This window comes from Pseudophryne corroboree, chromosome 7, assembly GCF_028390025.1.
Source record: "Pseudophryne corroboree isolate aPseCor3 chromosome 7, aPseCor3.hap2, whole genome shotgun sequence".
Classification (NCBI taxonomy): Eukaryota; Metazoa; Chordata; class Amphibia; order Anura; family Myobatrachidae; genus Pseudophryne; species Pseudophryne corroboree.
In genome coordinates, this window is record NC_086450.1 from 231,413,717 (window position 1) to 231,433,396 (window position 19,680).

Genomic DNA, 19,680 nt, shown 5'->3' on the forward strand with positions numbered 1-19,680 from the left:
GCTTTATTTTCTCTTTGTTTCCTCAAATTTTTAATGCACATCTTTCACAACTTTTGTAGTAAAGTGTTCTAATGACTTACTTATGACACCCCATAGAATATATCATGATTAGTACCTTGGACATTGTAGCTTATTTTCTTAAATCTCTGATATTTTTTGTGCTGTTCATGTTCAGACTGGGTAGCTCAGTTGGTAGAGTGTTGGTATTGTACTATCAATGTACAACTCACATAGGTTCGAATACCATGTAAGTTTTTTTCTATTTTACTAGTCTGCATTGTGGTTTATGGCTCAATACCATGTAATGCATGACTTTTAACAACAGTAGTCAAGTCTTCCAATGTACTTGTTAGTGAAACCCAATAAATAGCTTTATTTTCTCTTTGTTTCCTCAAATTTTTAATGCATATCTTTTACAACTTTTGTAGTAAAGTATTCTAATGACTTGCTTATGACACCCCATAGAATATATCATGTAAAGTACCTTGGACATTGTAGCTTATTTTCTTAAATTCCTGATATATTTTGTAATGTTTGTGTTCAGACTGGGTAGCTCAGTTGGTAGAGGGTTGGTCTTGCGCGATAAATGTACACCTCACATAGGTTTGAACCCCATGTTAGTTTGTTTTTATTTTACTAGTCTGCATTGTGGTTTGTGGCTCAATACCATGTAATGCATATCTTTTAACAACAGTAGTCAAGTCTTCCAATGTACTTGTTAGTGAAACCAAATAGATAGCTTTATTTTCTCTTTGTTTCCTCAAATTATTAATGCACATCTTTCACAACTTTTGTAGTAAAGTGTTCTAATGACTTACTTATGACACCCCATAGAATATATCATGATTAGTACCTTGGACATTGTAGCTTATTTACATAAATCTCTGATATATTTTGTGCCATTCACGTTCAGACTGGGTAGCTCAGTTGGTAGAGTGTTGGTCTTGCACTATGAAAGAGAACCTCACATAGGTTTGAATCCCATCAAAGTTTGTTTTTATTTTACTAGTCTGCATTGTGATTTGTGGCTCTATACCATGTAATGCATATGTTTTTTAACAACAGTAGTCAAGTCTTCCAATGTACTTGTTAGTGAAACCCAATAGATAGCTTTATTTTCTCTTTGTTTCCTCAATTTTTGAATACATATCTTTTACAACTTTTGTAGTAAAGTATTCTAATGACTTGCTTATGACACCCCATAGAATATATCATGTTTAGTACCTTGGACATTGTAGATTATTTACTTAAATCTCTGATATATTTTGTGCCATTTGTGTGCAGACGTGGTAGCTCAGTTGGTAGAGTGTTGGTCTTGCACTATCAATGTACACATCACATAGGTTTGTATCCCATATAAGTTTGTTTTTATTTTACTAGTCTGCATTGTGTTTTTTTTTGGCTCAATACCATGTAATGCTTATGTCTTTTAACAACAGTAGTCAAGTATTCCAATGTACTTGTTAGTGAAACCCAATAGATAGCTTTATTTTCTCTGTGTTACCTCAAATTTTTTATGCATATCTTTTACAACTTTTGTAGTAAAGTATTCTAATGACTTGCTTATGACACCCCATAGAAAATATATCATGTTTAGTACCTTGGAAATTGTAGCTTATTTACTTAAATCTCTGATAAATTTTGTGCCATTTGTGTGCAGACGGGGTAGCTCAGTTGGCAGAGTGTTATTCTTGCACTATTAATTTAAACCTCACATAGGTTTAAATCCCATGTAAGTTTGTTTTTATTTTACTAGTCTGCATTGTGGTTTGTGGCTCAATACCATGTAATGCATATCTTTTAACAACAGTAGTCAAGTCTTCCAATGTACTTGTTAGTGAAACCCAATAGATAGCTTTATTTTCTCTGTTTCCTCAAATTTTTTATGCATATCTTTTACAACTTTTGTAGTAAAGTATTCTAATGAATTGCTTATGACACCCCATAGAATATATCATGTTTAGTACCTTGGAAATAGTAGCTTATTTACTTAAATCTCTGATAAATGTTGTGCCATTTGTGTGCAGACGGGGTAGCTCAGTTGGCAGAGTGTTATTCTTGCACTATTAATTTAAACCTCACATAGGTTTAAATCCCATGTAAGTTTGTTTTTATTTTACTAGTCTGCATTGTGGTTTGTGGCTCAATACCATTTAATGCATATGTCTTTTAACAACAGTAGTCAAGTCTTCCAATGTACTTGTTAGTGAAACCCAATAGATAGCTTTATTTTCTCTTTGTTTCCTCAAATTTTGAATGCATATCTTTTACAACTTTTGTAATAAAGTATTCTAATGACTTGCTTATGACACCCCATAGAATATATCATGTTTAGTACCTTGGACATTGTAGCTTATTTACTTAAATCTCTGATATATTTTGTGACAGTCGTGTACAATCTGGGTAGCTCAGTTGGTAGAGTGTTGGTCTTGCACTATCAATGAGAACCTCATATAGGTTTGAATCCCATCAAAGTTTGTTTTTATTTTACTAGTCTGCATTGTGATTTGTGGCTCTATACCATGTAATGCATATGTCTTTTAACAACAGTAGTCAAGTCTTCCAATGTACTTGTTAGTGAAACCCAATAGATAGCTTTATTTTCTCTTTGTTTCCTCAATTTTTGAATGCATATCTTTTACAACTTTTATAATAAAGTATTCTAATGACTTGCTTATGAGACCTTATAGAATATATCATGTTTAGTACCTTGGATATTGTAGATTATTTACTTAAATCTCAGATAAATGTTGTGCCATTTGTGTTCAGACTAGTTAGCTCAGTTTGTATAGTGTTGGTATTGTACTATCAATGTACACCTCACCTAGGTTCGAATCCCATGTAAGTTTATTTCTATTTTACTAGTCTGCATTGTGGTTTATGGCTCAATACCATGTAATGCATGACTTTTAACAACAGTAGTCAAGTCTTCCAATGTACTTGTTAGTGAAACCCAATAAATAGCTTTATTTTCTCTTTGTTTCCTCAAATTTTTAATGCATATCTTTTACAACTTTTGTAGTAAAGTATTCTAGTGACTTGCTTATGACACCCCATAGAATATATCGTGTTTAGTACCTTGGACATTGTAGCTTATTTTCTTAAATTCCTGATATATTTTGTAACATTTGTGTTCAGACTGGGTAGCTCAGTTGGTAGAGGGTTGGTCTTGCACTATCAATGTACACCTCACATAGGTTTGAATCCCATGTAAGTTTGTTTTTATTTTACTAGTCTGCATTGTGGTTTGTGGCTCAATACCATGTAATGCATATCTTTTAACAACAGTAGTCAAGTCTTCCAATGTACTTGTTAGTGAAACCAAATAGATAGCTTTATTTTCTCTTTGTTTCCTCAAATTTTTAATGCACATCTTTCACAACTTTTGTAGTAAAGTGTTCTAATGACTTACTTATGACACCCCATAGAATATATCATGATTAGTACCTTGGACATTGTAGCTTATTTACTTAAATCTCTGATATATTTTGTGCCGTTCATGTTCAGACTGGGTAGCTCAGTTGGTAGAGTGTTGGTCTTGCACTATGAATGAGAACCTCACATAGGTTTGAATCCCATCAAAGTATGTTTTTATTTTACTAGTCTGCATTGTGATTTGTGGCTCTATACCATGTAATGCATATGTCTTTTAACAACAGTAGTCAAGTCTTCCAATGTACTTGTTAGTGAAACCCAATAGATAGCTTTATTTTCTCTGTGTTTCCTCAATTTTTGAATACATATCTTTTACAACTGTTGTAGTAAAGTATTCTAATGACTTGCTTATGACACCCCATAGAATATATCATGTTTAGTACCTTGGAAATTGTAGCTTATTTACTTAAATATCTGATAAATTTTGTGCCACTTGTGTTGAGACTGGTTAGCTCAGTTTGTAGAGTGTTGGTATTGTACTATCAATGTACATCTCACATAGGTTCGAATCCCATGTAAGTTTATTTCTATTTTACTAGTCTGCATTGTGGTTTATGGCTCAATACCATTTAATGCATATGTCTTTTAACAACAGTAGTCAAGTCTTCCAATGTACTTGTTAGTGAAACCCAATAGATAGCTTTATTTTCTCTTTGTTTCCTCAAATTTTGAAAGCATATCATTTACAACTTTTGTAATAAAGTATTCTAATGACTTGCTTATGACACCCCATAGAATATATCATGTTTAGTACCTTGGACATTGTAGCTTATTTACTTAAATCTCTGATATATTTTATGTCTTTTGTGTGCAGATGGGGTAGCTCAGTAGGTAGAGTGTTGGTCTTGCACTATCAATGTAAACCTCACATAGGTTTGTATCCCATGTAAGTTTGTTTTTATTTTACTAGTCTGCATTGTGGTTTGTGGCTCAATACCATGTAATGCATATGTCTTTTAACAACAGTAGTCAAGTCTTCCAATGTACTTGTTAGTGAAACCCAATAGATAGCTTCATTTTCTCTTTGTTTATTCAAATTTTGAATGCATATCTTTTACAACTTTTGTAATAAAGTATTCTAATGACTTGCTTATGACACCCCATAGAATATATCATGTTTAGTACCTTGGACATTGTAGCTTATTTACTTAAATCTCTGATATATTTTGTAACATTTATGTTCAGACTGGGTAGCTCAGTTGGTAGAGTGTTGGTCTTGCACTATCAATGAGAACCTCACATAGGTTTGAATCCCATCAAAGTTTGTTTTTATTTTACTAGTCTGCATTGTGATTTGTGGCTCTATACCATGTAATGCATATGTCTTTTAACAACAGTAGTCAAGTCTTCCAATGTACTTGTTAGTGAAACCCAATAGATAGCTTTATTTTCTCTTTGTTTCCTCAATTTTTGAATGCATATCTTTTACAACTTTTATAATAAAGTATTCTAATGACTTGCTTATGAGACCCCATAGAATATATCATGTTTAGTACCTTGGATATTGTAGATTATTTACTTAAATCTCAGATAAATTTTGTGCCATTTGTGTTCAGACTGGGTAGCTCAGTCTGTATAGTGTTGGTATTGTACTATCAATGTACATCTCACCTAGGTTCGAATCCCATGTAAGTTTATTTCTATTTTACTAGTCTGCATTGTGGTTTATGGCTCAATACCATGTAATGCATGACTTTTAACAACAGTAGTCAAGTCTTCCAATGTACTTGTTAGTGAAACCCAATAAATAGCTTTATTTTCTATTTGTTTCCTCAAATTTTTAATGCATATCTTTTACAACTTTTGTAGTAAAGTATTCTAATGACTTGCTTATGACACCCCATAGAATATATCATGTTTAGTACCTTGGACATTGTAGCTTATTTTCTTAAATTCCTGATATATTTTGTAACATTTGTGTTCAGACTGGGTAGCTCAGTTGGTAGAGGGTTGATCTTGCACTATCAATGTACACCTCACATAGCTTTGAATCCCATGTAAGTTTGTTTTTATTTTACTAGTCTGCATTGTGGTTTGTGGCTCAATACCATGTAATGCATATCTTTTAACAACAGTAGTCATGTCTTCCAATGTACTTGTTAGTGAAACCAAATAGATAGCTTTATTTTCTCTTTGTTTCCTCAAATTTTTAATGCACATCTTTCACAACTTTTGTAGTAAAGTGTTCTAATGACTTACTTATGACACCCCATAGAATATATCATGATTAGTACCTTGGACATTGTAGCTTATTTACTTAAATCTCTGATATTTTTTGTGCTGTTCATGTTCAGACTGGGTAGCTCAGTTGGTAGAGTGTTGGTCTTGCACTATGAATGAGAACCTCACATAGGTTTGAATCCCATCAAAGTTTGTTTTTATTTTACTAGTCTGCATTGTGATTTGTGGCTCTATACCATGTAATGCATATGTCTTTTAACAACAGTAGTCAAGTCTTCCAACGTACTTGTTAGTGAAACCCAATAGATAGCTTTATTTTCTCTTTGTTTCCTCAATTTTTGAATACATATCTTTTACAACTGTTGTAGTAAAGTATTCTAATGACTTGCTTATGAGACCCCATAGAATATATTATGTTTAGTACCTTGGACGTTGTAGCTTTTTACTTAAATCTCTGATATATTTTATGTCTTTTGTGTGCAGACAGGGTAGCTCAGTTGGTACAGTGTTGGTCTTGCACTATCAATGTACACATCACATAGGTTTGTATCCTATATAAGTTTGTTTTTATTTTACTAGTCTGCATTGTGGTTTGTGGCTCAATACCATGTAATGCATATGTCTTTTAACAACAGTAGTCAAGTCTTCCAATGTACTTGTTAGTGAAACCCAATAGATAGCTTTATTTTCTCTGTGTTTCCTCAAATTTTTTATGCATATCTTTTACAACTTTTGTAGTAAAGTATTCTAATGACTTGCTTATGACACCCCATAGAATATATCATGTTTAGTACCTTGGAAATTGTAGCTTATTTACTTAAATCTCTGATAAATTTTGTGCCATTTGTGTTCAAACTGGGTAGCTCAGTTTGTAGAGTGTTGGTATTGTACTATCAATGTACAACTCACATAGGTTCGAATACCATGTAAGTTTTTTTCTATTTTACTAGTCTGCATTGTGGTTTATGGCTCAATACCATGTAATGCATGACTTTTAACAACAGTAGTCAAGTCTTCCAATGTACTTGTTAGTGAAACCCAATAAATAGCTTTATTTTCTCTTTGTTTCCTCAAATTTTTAATGCATATCTTTTACAACTTTTGTAGTAAAGTATTCTAATGACTTGCTTATGACACCCCATAGAATATATCATGTAAAGTACCTTGGACATTGTAGCTTATTTTCTTAAATTCCTGATATATTTTGTAAAATTTGTGTTCAGACTGGGTAGCTCAGTTGGTAGAGGGTTGGTCTTGCGCGATAAATGTACACCTCACATAGGTTTGTACCCCATGTTAGTTTGTTTTTATTTTACTAGTCTGCATTGTGGTTTGTGGCTCAATACCATGTAATGCATATCTTTTAACAACAGTAGTCAAGTCTTCCAATGTACTTGTTAGTGAAACCAAATAGATTGCTTTATTTTCTCTTTGTTTCCTCAAATTATTAATGCACATCTTTCACAACTTTTGTAGTAAAGTGTTCTAATGACTTACTTATGACACCCCATAGAATATATCATGATTAGTACCTTGGACATTGTAGCTTATTTACATAAATCTCTGATATATTTTGTGCCATTCACGTTCAGACTGGGTAGCTCAGTTGGTAGAGTGTTGGTCTTGCACTATGAAAGAGAACCTCACATAGGTTTGAATCCCATCAAAGTTTGTTTTTATTTTACTAGTCTGCATTGTGATTTGTGGCTCTATACCATGTAATGCATATGTTTTTTAACAACAGTAGTCAAGTCTTCCAATGTACTTGTTAGTGAAACCCAATAGATAGCTTTATTTTCTCTTTGTTTCCTCAATTTTTGAATACATATCTTTTACAACTTTTGTAGTAAAGTATTCTAATGACTTGCTTATGACACCCCATAGAATATATCATGTTTAGTACCTTGGACATTGTAGATTATTTACTTAAATCTCTGATATATTTTGTGCCATTTGTGTGCAGACGTGGTAGCTCAGTTGGTAGAGTGTTGGTCTTGCACTATCAATGTACACATCACATAGGTTTGTATCCCATATAAGTTTGTTTTTATTTTACTAGTCTGCATTGTGTTTTTTTTTGGCTCAATACCATGTAATGCTTATGTCTTTTAACAACAGTAGTCAAGTATTCCAATGTACTTGTTAGTGAAACCCAATAGATAGCTTTATTTTCTCTGTGTTACCTCAAATTTTTTATGCATATCTTTTACAACTTTTGTAGTAAAGTATTCTAATGACTTGCTTATGACACCCCATAGAAAATATCATGTTTAGTACCTTGGAAATTGTAGCTTATTTACTTAAATCTCTGATAAATTTTGTGCCATTTGTGTTCAGACTGGGTAGCTCAGTTGGTAGAGGGTTGGTCTTGCACTATCAATGTACACCTCACATAGGTTTGAATCCCATGTAAGTTTGTTTTTATTTTACTAGTCTGCATTGTGGTTTGTGGCTCAATACCATGTAATGCATATCTTTTAACAACAGTAGTCAAGTCTTCCAATGTACTTGTTAGTGAAACCAAAAAGATAGCTTTATTTTCTCTTTGTTTCCTCAAATTGTTAATGCACATCTTTCACAACTTTTGTAGTAAAGTGTTCTAATGACTTACTTATGACACCCCATAGAATATATCATGATTAGTACCTTGGACATTGTAGCTTATTTACTTAAATCTCTGATATATTTTGTGCCATTCATGTTCAGACTGGGTAGCTCAGTTGGTAGAGTGTTGGTCTTGCACTATGAATGAGAACCTCACATAGGTTTGAATCCCATCAAAGTATGTTTTTATTTTACTAGTCTGCATTGTGATTTGTGGCTCTATACCATGTAATGCATATGTCTTTTAACAACAGTAGTCAAGTCTTCCAATGTACTTGTTAGTGAAACCCAATAGATAGCATTATTTTCTCTTTGTTTCCTCAAATTTTGAATACATATCTTTTACAACTTTTGTAGTAAAGTATTCTAATGACTTGCTTATGACACCCCATAGATTATATCATGTTTAGTACCTTGGACATTGTAGATTATTTACTTAAATCTCTGATATATTTTGTCCCATTTGTGTTCAGACTGGGTAGCTCAGTTTGTAGAGTGTTGGTATAGTACTATCAATGTACACCTCACATAGGTTCGAATCCCATGTAAGTTTATTTCTATTTTACTAGTCTGCATTGTGGTTTATGGCTCAATTTCATTTAATGCATATGTCTTTTAACAACAGTAGTCAAGTCTTCCAATGTACTAGTTAGTGAAACCCAATAGATAGCTTTATTTTCTCTGTGTTTCCTCAAATTTTGAATGCATATCTTTTACAACTTTTGTAATAAAGTATTCTAATGACTTGCTTATGACACCCCATAGAATATATCATGTTTAGTACCTTGGAAATTGTAGCTTATTTACTTAAATCTCTGATAAATTTTGTGCCACTTGTGTTTAGACTGGTTAGCTCAGTTTGTAGACTGTTGGTATTGTACTATCAATGTACACCTCACATAGGTTTGAATCCCGTGTAAGTTTATTTCTATTTTACTAGTCTGCATTGTGGTTTATGGCTCAATACCATTTAATGCATATGTTTTTTAACAACAGTAGTCAAGTCTTCCAATGTACTTGTTAGTGAAACCCAATAGATAGCTTTATGTTTTCTTTGTTTCCTCAAATTTTGAAAGCATATCATTTACAACTTTTGTAATAAAGTATTCTAATGACTTGCTTATGACACCCCATAGAATATATCATGTTTAGTACCTTGGACATTGTAGCTTATTTACTTAAATCTCTGATATATTTTATGTCTTTTGTGTGCAGACGGGGTAGCTCAGTAGGTAGAGTGTTGGTCTTGCACTATCAATGTAAACCTCACATAGGTTTGTATCCCATGTAAGTTTGTTTTTATTTTACTAGTCTGCATTGTGGTTTGTGGCTCAATACCATGTAATGCATATGTCTTTTAACAACAGTAGTCAAGTCTTCCAATGTACTTGTTAATGAAACCCAATAGATAGCTTTATTTTCTCTGTTTCCTCAAATTTTTAATGCATATCTTTTACAACTTTTGTAGTAAAGTATTCTAATGAATTGCTTATGACACCCCATAGAATATATCATGTTTAGTACCTTGGAAATAGTAGCTTATTTACTTAAATCTCTGATAAATTTTGTGCCATTTGTGTGCAGACGGGGTAGCTCAGTTGGCAGAGTGTTATTCTTGCACTGTCAATTTAAACCTCACATAGGTTTAAATCCCATGTAAGTTTGTTTTTATTTTACTAGTCTGCATTGTGGTTTGTGGCTCAATACCATTTAATGCATATGTCTTTTAACAACAGTAGTCAAGTCTTCCAATGTACTTGTTAGTGAAACCCAATAGATAGCTTTATTTTCTCTTTGTTTACTCAAATTTTGAATGCATATCTTTTACAACTTTGTAATAAAGTATTCTAATGACTTGCTTATGACACCCCATAGAATATATCATGTTTAGTACCTTGGAAATTGTAGCTTATTTACTTAAATCTCTGATAAATTTTGTGCCATTTGTGTGCAGACGGGGTAGCTCAGTTGGCAGAGTGTTATTCTTGCACTGTCAATTTAAACCTCACATAGGTTTAAATCCCATGTAAGTTTGTTTTTATTTTACTAGTCTGCATTGTGGTTTGTGGCTCAATACCATTTAATGCATATGTCTTTTAACAACAGTAGTCAAGTCTTCCAATGTACTTGTTAATGAAACCCAATAGATAGCTTTATTTTCTCTGTTTCCTCAAATTTTTAATGCATATCTTTTACAACTTTTGTAGTAAAGTATTCTAATGAATTGCTTATGACACCCCATAGAATATATCATGTTTAGTACCTTGGAAATAGTAGCTTATTTACTTAAATCTCTGATAAATTTTGTGCCATTTGTGTGCAGACGGGGTAGCTCAGTTGGCAGAGTGTTATTCTTGCACTGTCAATTTAAACCTCACATAGGTTTAAATCCCATGTAAGTTTGTTTTTATTTTACTAGTCTGCATTGTGGTTTGTGGCTCAATACCATTTAATGCATATGTCTTTTAACAACAGTAGTCAAGTCTTCCAATGTACTTGTTAGTGAAACCCAATAGATAGCTTTATTTTCTCTTTGTTTACTCAAATTTTGAATGCATATCTTTTACAACTTTTGTAATAAAGTATTCTAATGACTTGCTTATGACACCCCATAGAATATATCATGTTTAGTACCTTGGAAATTGTAGCTTATTTACTTAAATCTCTGATAAATTTTGTGCCACTTGTGTTTAGACTGGTTAGCTCAGTTTGTAGAGTGTTGGTATTGTACTATCAATGTACACCTCACATAGGTTTGAATCCCGTGTAAGTTTATTTCTATTTTACTAGTCTGCATTGTGGTTTATGGCTCAATACCATTTAATGCATATGTCTTTTAACAACAGTAGTCAAGTCTTCCAATGTACTTGTTAGTGAAACCCAATAGATAGCTTTATTTTCTCTTTGTTTCCTCAATTTTTGAATACATATCTTTTACAACTGTTGTAGTAAAGTATTCTAATGACTTGCTTATGAGACCCCATAGAATATATTATGTTTAGTACCTTGGACGTTGTAGCTTTTTACTTAAATCTCTGATATATTTTATGTCTTTTGTGTGCAGACAGGGTAGCTCAGTTGGTACAGTGTTGGTCTTGCACTATCAATGTACACATCACATAGGTTTGTATCCTATATAAGTTTGTTTTTATTTTACTAGTCTGCATTGTGGTTTGTGGCTCAATACCATGTAATGCATATGTCTTTTAACAACAGTAGTCAAGTCTTCCAATGTACTTGTTAGTGAAACCCAATAGATAGCTTTATTTTCTCTGTGTTTCCTCAAATTTTTTATGCATATCTTTTACAACTTTTGTAGTAAAGTATTCTAATGACTTGCTTATGACACCCCATAGAATATATCATGTTTAGTACCTTGGAAATTGTAGCTTATTTACTTAAATCTCTGATAAATTTTGTGCCATTTGTGTTCAAACTGGGTAGCTCAGTTTGTAGAGTGTTGGTTTTGTACTATCAATGTACAACTCACATAGGTTCGAATACCATGTAAGTTTTTTTCTATTTTACTAGTCTGCATTGTGGTTTATGGCTCAATACCATGTAATGCATGACTTTTAACAACAGTAGTCAAGTCTTCCAATGTACTTGTTAGTGAAACCCAATAAATAGCTTTATTTTCTCTTTGTTTCCTCAAATTTTTAATGCATATCTTTTACAACTTTTGTAGTAAAGTATTCTAATGACTTGCTTATGACACCCCATAGAATATATCATGTAAAGTACCTTGGACATTGTAGCTTATTTTCTTAAATTCCTGATATATTTTGTAATATTTGTGTTCAGACTGGGTAGCTCAGTTGGTAGAGGGTTGGTCTTGCGCGATAAATGTACACCTCACATAGGTTTGAACCCCATGTTAGTTTGTTTTTATTTTACTAGTCTGCATTGTGGTTTGTGGCTCAATACCATGTAATGCATATCTTTTAACAACAGTAGTCAAGTCTTCCAATGTACTTGTTAGTGAAACCAAATAGATAGCTTTATTTTCTCTTTGTTTCCTCAAATTATTAATGCACATCTTTCACAACTTTTGTAGTAAAGTGTTCTAATGACTTACTTATGACACCCCATAGAATATATCATGATTAGTACCTTGGATATTGTAGCTTATTTACATAAATCTCTGATATATTTTGTGCCATTCACGTTCAGACTGGGTAGCTCAGTTGGTAGAGTGTTGGCCTTGCACTATGAAAGAGAACCTCACATAGGTTTGAATCCCATTAAAGTTTGTTTTTATTTTACTAGTATGCATTGTGATTTGTGGCTCTATACCATGTAATGCATATGTTTTTTAACAACAGTAGTCAAGTCTTCCAATGTACTTGTTAGTGAAACCCAATAGATAGCTTTATTTTCTCTTTGTTTCCTCAATTTTTGAATACATATCTTTTACAACTTTTGTAGTAAAGTATTCTAATGACTTGCTTATGACACCCCATAGAATATATCATGTTTAGTACCTTGGACATTGTAGATTATTTACTTAAATCTCTGATATATTTTGTGCCATTTGTGTGCAGACGTGGTAGCTCAGTTGGTAGAGTGTTGGTCTTGCACTATCAATGTACACATCACATAGGTTTGTATCCCATATAAGTTTGTTTTTATTTTACTAGTCTGCATTGTGTTTTTTTTTTTGGCTCAATACCATGTAATGCTTATGTCTTTTAACAACAGTAGTCAAGTATTCCAATGTACTTGTTAGTGAAACCCAATAGATAGCTTTATTTTCTCTGTGTTTCCTCAATTTTTTTATGCATATCTTTTACAACTTTTGTAGTAAATTATTCTAATGACTTGCTTATGACACCCCATAGAAAATATCATGTTTAGTACCTTGGAAATTGTAGCTTATTTACTTAAATCTCTGATAAATTTTGTGCCATTTGTGTGCAGACGGGGTAGCTCAGTTGGCAGAGTGTTATTCTTGCACTATTAATTTAAACCTCACATAGGTTTAAATCCCATGTAAGTTTGTTTTTATTTTACTAGTCTGCATTGTGGTTTGTGGCTCAATACCATGTAATGCATATCTTTTAACAACAGTAGTCAAGTCTTCCAATGTACTTGTTAGTGAAACCCAATAGATAGCTTTATTTTCTCTGTTTCCTCAAATTTTTTATGCATATCTTTTACAACTTTTGTAGTAAAGTATTCTAATGAATTGCTTATGACACCCCATAGAATATATCATGTTTAGTACCTTGGACTTGTAGCTTATTTACTTAAATCTCTGATATATTTTGTGACAGTCGTGTTCAATCTGGGTAGCTCAGTTGGTAGAGTGTTGGTCTTGCACTATCAATGAGAACCTCACATAGGTTTGAATCCCATCAAAGTTTGTTTTTATTTTACTAGTCTGCATTGTGATTTGTGGCTCTATACCATGTAATGCATATGTCTTTTAACAACAGTAGTCAAGTCTTCCAATGTACTTGTTAGTGAAACCCAATAGATAGCTTTATTTTCTCTGTGTTTCCTCAAATTTTTAATGCATATCTTTTACAACTTTTGTAGTAAAGTGTTCTAATGACTTACTTATGACACCCCATAGAATATATCATGATTAGTACCTTGGACATTGTAGCTTATTTACTTAAATCTCTGATATATTTTGTGCCGTTCATGTTCAGACTGGGTAGCTCAGTTGGTAGAGTGTTGGTCTTGAACTATGAATGAGAACCTCACATAGGTTTGAATCCCATCAAAGTATGTTTTTATTTTACTAGTCTGCATTGTGATTTGTGGCTCTATACCATGTAATGCATATGTCTTTTAACAACAGTAGTCAAGTCTTCCAATGTACTTGTTAGTGAAACCCAATAGATAGCTTTATTTTCTCTGTGTTTTCTCAAATTTTTTATGCATATCTTTTACAACTTTTGTAGTAAAGTATTCTAATGACTTGCTTATGACACCCCATAGAATATATCATGTTTAGTACCTTGGAAATTGTAGCTTATTTACTTAAATATCTGATAAATTTTGTGCCACTTGTGTTCAGACTGGTTAGCTCAGTTTGTAGAGTGTTGGTATTGTGCTATCAATGTACATCTCACATAGGTTCGAATCCCGTGTAAGTTTATTTCTATTTTACTAGTCTGCATTGTGGTTTATGGCTCAATACCATTTAATGCATATGTCTTTTAACAACAGTAGTCAAGTCTTCCAATGTACTTGTTAGTGAAACCCAATAGATAGCTTTATTTTCTCTTTGTTTCCTCAAATTTTGAAAGCATATCTTTTAAAACTTTTGTAATAAAGTATTCTAATGACTTGCTTATGACACCCCATAGAATATATCATGTTTAGTACCTTGGACATTGTAGCTTATTTACTTAAATCTCTGATATATTTTATGTCTTTTGTGTGCAGATGGGGTAGCTCAGTAGGTAGAGTGTTGGTCTTGCACTATCAATGTAAACCTCACATAGGTTTGTATCCTATGTAAGTTTGTTTTTATTTTACTAGTCTGCATTGTGGTTTGTGGCTCAATACCATGTAATGCATATGTCTTTTAACAACAGTAGTCAAGTCTTCCAATGTACTTGTTAGTGAAACCCAATAGATAGCTTTATTTTCTCTTTGTTTATTCAAATTTTGAATGCATATCTTTTACAACTTTTGTAATAAAGTATTCTAATGACTTGCTTATGACACCCCATAGAATATATCATGTTTAGTACCTTGGACATTGTAGCTTATTTACTTAAATCTCTGATATATTTTGTAACATTTATGTTCAGACTGGGTAGCTCATTTGGTAGAGTGTTGGTCTTGCACTATCAATGAGAACCTCACATAGGTTTGAATCCCATCAAAGTTTGTTTTTATTTTACTAGTCTGCATTGTGATTTGTGGCTCTATACCATGTAATGCATATGTCTTTTAACAACAGTAGTCAAGTCTTCCAATGTACTTGTTAGTGAAACCCAATAGATAGCTTTATTTTCTCTTTGTTTCCTCAATTTTTGAATGCATATCTTTTACAACTTTTATAATAAAGTATTCTAATGACTTGCTTATGAGACCCCATAGAATATATCATGTTTAGTACCTTGGATATTGTAGATTATTTACTTAAATCTCAGATAAATTTTATGCCATTTGTGTTCAGACTGGGTAGCTCAGTTTGTATAGTGTTGGTATTGTACTATCAATGTACATCTCACCTAGGTTCGAATCCCATGTAAGTTTATTTCTATTTTACTAGTCTGCATTGTGGTTTATGGCTCAATACCATGTAATGCATGACTTTTAACAACAGTAGTCAAGTCTTCCAATGTACTTGTTAGTGAAACCCAATAAATAGCTTTATTTTCTATTTGTTTCCTCAAATTTTTAATGCATATCTTTTACAACTTTTGTAGTAAAGTATTCTAATGACTTGCTTATGACACACCATAGAATATATCATGTTTAGTACCTTGGACATTGTAGCTTATTTTCTTAAATTCCTGATATATTTTGTAACATTTGTGTTCAGACTGGGTAGCTCAGTTGGTAGAGGGTTGATCTTGCACTATCAATGTACACCTCACATAGCTTTGAATCCCATGTAAGTTTGTTTTTATTTTACTAGTCTGCATTGTGGTTTGTGGCTCAATACCATGTAATGCATATCTTTTAACAACAGTAGTCAAGTCTTCCAATGTACTTGTTAGTGAAACCAAATAGATAGCTTTATTTTCTCTTTGTTTCCTCAAATTTTTAATGCACATCTTTCACAACTTTTGTAGTAAAGTGTTCTAATGACTTACTTATGACACCCCATAGAATATATCATGATTAGTACCTTGGACATTGTAGCTTATTTACTTAAATCTCTGATATTTTTTGTGCTGTTCATGTTCAGACTGGGTAGCTCAGTTGGTAGAGTGTTGGTCTTGCACTATGAATGAGAACCTCACATAGGTTCGAATACCATGTAAGTTTTTTCTATTTTACTAGTCTGCATTGTGGTTTATGGCTCAATACCATGTAATGCATGACTTTTAACAACAGTAGTCAAGTCTTCCAATGTACTTGTTAGTGAAACCCAATAAATAGCTTTATTTTCTCTTTGTTTCCTCAAATTTTTAATGCATATCTTTTACAACTTTTGTAGTAAAGTATTCTAATGACTTGCTTATGACACCCCATAGAATATATCATGTTTAGTACCTTGGACATTGTAGATTATTTACTTAAATCTCTGATATATTTTGTGCCATTTGTGTGCAGACGTGGTAGCTCAGTTGGTAGAGTGTTGGTCTTGCACTATCAATGTACACATCACATAGGTTTGTATCCCATATAAGTTTGTTTTTATTTTACTAGTCTGCATTGTGGTTTTTTTTTGGCTCAATACCATGTAATGCTTATGTCTTTTAACAACAGTAGTCAAGTATTCCAATGTACTTGTTAGTGAAACCCAATAGATAGCTTTATTTTCTCTGTGTTACCTCAAATTTTTTATGCATATCTTTTACAACTTTTGTAGTAAAGTATTCTAATGACTTGCTTATGACACCCCATAGAAAATATCATGTTTAGTACTTTGGAAATTGTAGCTTATTTACTTAAATCTCTGATAAATTTTGTGCCATTTGTGTTCAGACTGGGTAGCTCAGTTGGTAGAGGGTTGGTCTTGCACTATCAATGTACACCTCACATAGGTTTGAATCCCATGTAAGTTTGTTTTTATTTTACTAGTCTGCATTGTGGTTTGTGGCTCAATACCATGTAATGCATATCTTTTAACAACAGTAGTCAAGTCTTCCAATGTACTTGTTAGTGAAACCAAAAAGATAGCTTTATTTTCTCTTTGTTTCCTCAAATTGTTAATGCACATCTTTCACAACTTTTGTAGTAAAGTGTTCTAATGACCTACTTATGACACCCCATAGAATATATCATGATTAGTACCTTGGACATTGTAGCTTATTTACTTAAATCTCTGATATATTTTGTGCCATTCATGTTCAGACTGGGTAGCTCAGTTAGTAGAGTGTTGGTCTTGCACTATGAATGAGAACCTCACATAGGTTTGAATCCCATCAAAGTATGTTTTTATTTTACTAGTCTGCATTGTGATTTGTGGCTCTATACCATGTAATGCATATGTCTTTTAACAACAGTAGTCAAGTCTTCCAATGTACTTGTTAGTGAAACCCAATAGATAGCATTATTTTCTCTTTGTTTCCTCAAATTTTGAATACATATCTTTTACAACTTTTGTAGTAAAGTATTCTAATGACTTGCTTATGACACCCCATAGATTATATCATGTTTAGTACCTTGGACATTGTAGATTATTTACTTAAATCTCTGATATATTTTGTGCCATTTGTGTGCAGACGTGGTAGCTCAGTTGGTAGAGTGTTGGTCTTGCACTATCAATGTACACATCACATAGGTTTGTATCCCATATAAGTTTGTTTTTATTTTACTAGTCTGCATTGTGTTTTTTTTGGCTCAATACCATGTAATGCATATGTCTTTTAACAACAGTAGTCAAGTATTCCAATGTACTTGTTAGTGAAACCCAATAGATAGCTTTATTTTCTCTGTGTTACCTCAAATTTTTTATGCATATCTTTTACAACTTTTGTAGTAAAGTATTCTAATGACTTGCTTATGACACCCCATAGAAAATATCATGTTTAGTACCTTGGAAATTGTAGCTTATTTATTTAAATCTCTGATAAATTTTGTGCCATTTGTGTTCAGACTGGGTAGCTCAGTTGGTAGAGGGTTGGTCTTGCACTATCAATGTACGCCTCACATAGGTTTGAATCCCATGTAAGTTTGTTTTTATTTTACTAGTCTGCATTGTGGTTTGTGGCTCAATACCATGTAATGCATATCTTTTAACAACAGTAGTCAAGTCTTCCAATGTACTTGTTAGTGAAACCAAAAAGATAGCTTTATTTTCTCTTTGTTCCTCAAATTGTTAATGCACATCTTTCACAACTTTTGTAGTAAAGTGTTCTAATGACTTACTTATGACACCCCATAGAATATATCATGATTAGTACCTTGGACATTGTAGCTTATTTACTTAAATCTCTGATATATTTGGTGCCATTCATGTTCAGACTGGGTAGCTCAGTTGGTAGAGTGTTGGTCTTGCACTATGAATGAGAACCTCACATAGGTTTGAATCCCATCAAAGTATGTTTTTATTTTACTAGTCTGCATTGTGATTTGTGGCTCTATACCATGTAATGCATATGTCTTTTAACAACAGTAGTCAAGTCTTCCAATGTACTTGTTAGTGAAACCCAATAGATAGCATTATTTTCTCTTTGTTTCCTCAAATTTTGAATACATATCTTTTACAACTTTTGTAGTAAAGTATTCTAATGACTTGCTTATGACACCCCATAGATTATATCATGTTTAGTACCTTGGACATTGTAGATTATTTACTTAAATCTCTGATATATTTTGTCCCATTTGTGTTCAGACTGGGTAGCTCAGTTTGTAGAGTGTTGCTATAGTACTATCAATGTACACCTCACATAGGTTCGAATCCCATGTAAGTTTATTTCTATTTTACTAGTCTGCATTGTGGTTTATGGCTCAATTTCATTTAATGCATCTGTCTTTTAACAACAGTAGTCAAGTCTTCCAATGTACTAGTTAGTGAAACCCAATAGATAGCTTTATTTTCTCTGTGTTTCCTCAAATTTTGAATGCATATCTTTTACAACTTTTGTAATAAAGTATTCTAATGACTTGCTTATGACACCCCATAGAATATATCATGTTTAGTACCTTGGAAATTGTAGCTTATTTACTTAAATCTCTGATAAATTTTGTGCCACTTGTGTTTAGACTGGTTAGCTCAGTTTGTAGAGTGTTGGTATTGTACTATCAATGTACACCTCACATAGGTTTGAATCCCGTGTAAGTTTATTTCTATTTTACTAGTCTGCATTGTGGTTTATGGCTCAATACCATTTAATGCATATGTCTTTTAACAACAGTAGTCAAGTCTTCCAATGTACTTGTTAGTGAAACCCAATAGATAGCTTTATTTTCTCTTTGTTTCCTCAAATTTTGAAAGCATATCATTTACAACTTTTGTAATAAAGTATTCTAATGACTTGCTTATGACACCCCATAGAATATATCATGTTTAGTACCTTGGACATTGTAGCTTATTTACTTAAATCTCTGATATATTTTATGTCTTTTGTGTGCAGACGGGGTAGCTCAGTAAGTAGAGTGTTGGTCTTGCACTATCAATGTAAACCTCACATAGGTTTGTATCCCATGTAAGTTTGTTTTTATTTTACTAGTCTGCATTGTGGTTTGTGGCTCAATACCATGTAAAGCATATGTCTTTTAACAACAGTAGTCAAGTCTTCCAATGTACTTGTTAATGAAACCCAATAGATAGCTTTATTTTCTCTGTTTCCTCAAATTTTTAATGCATATCTTTTACAA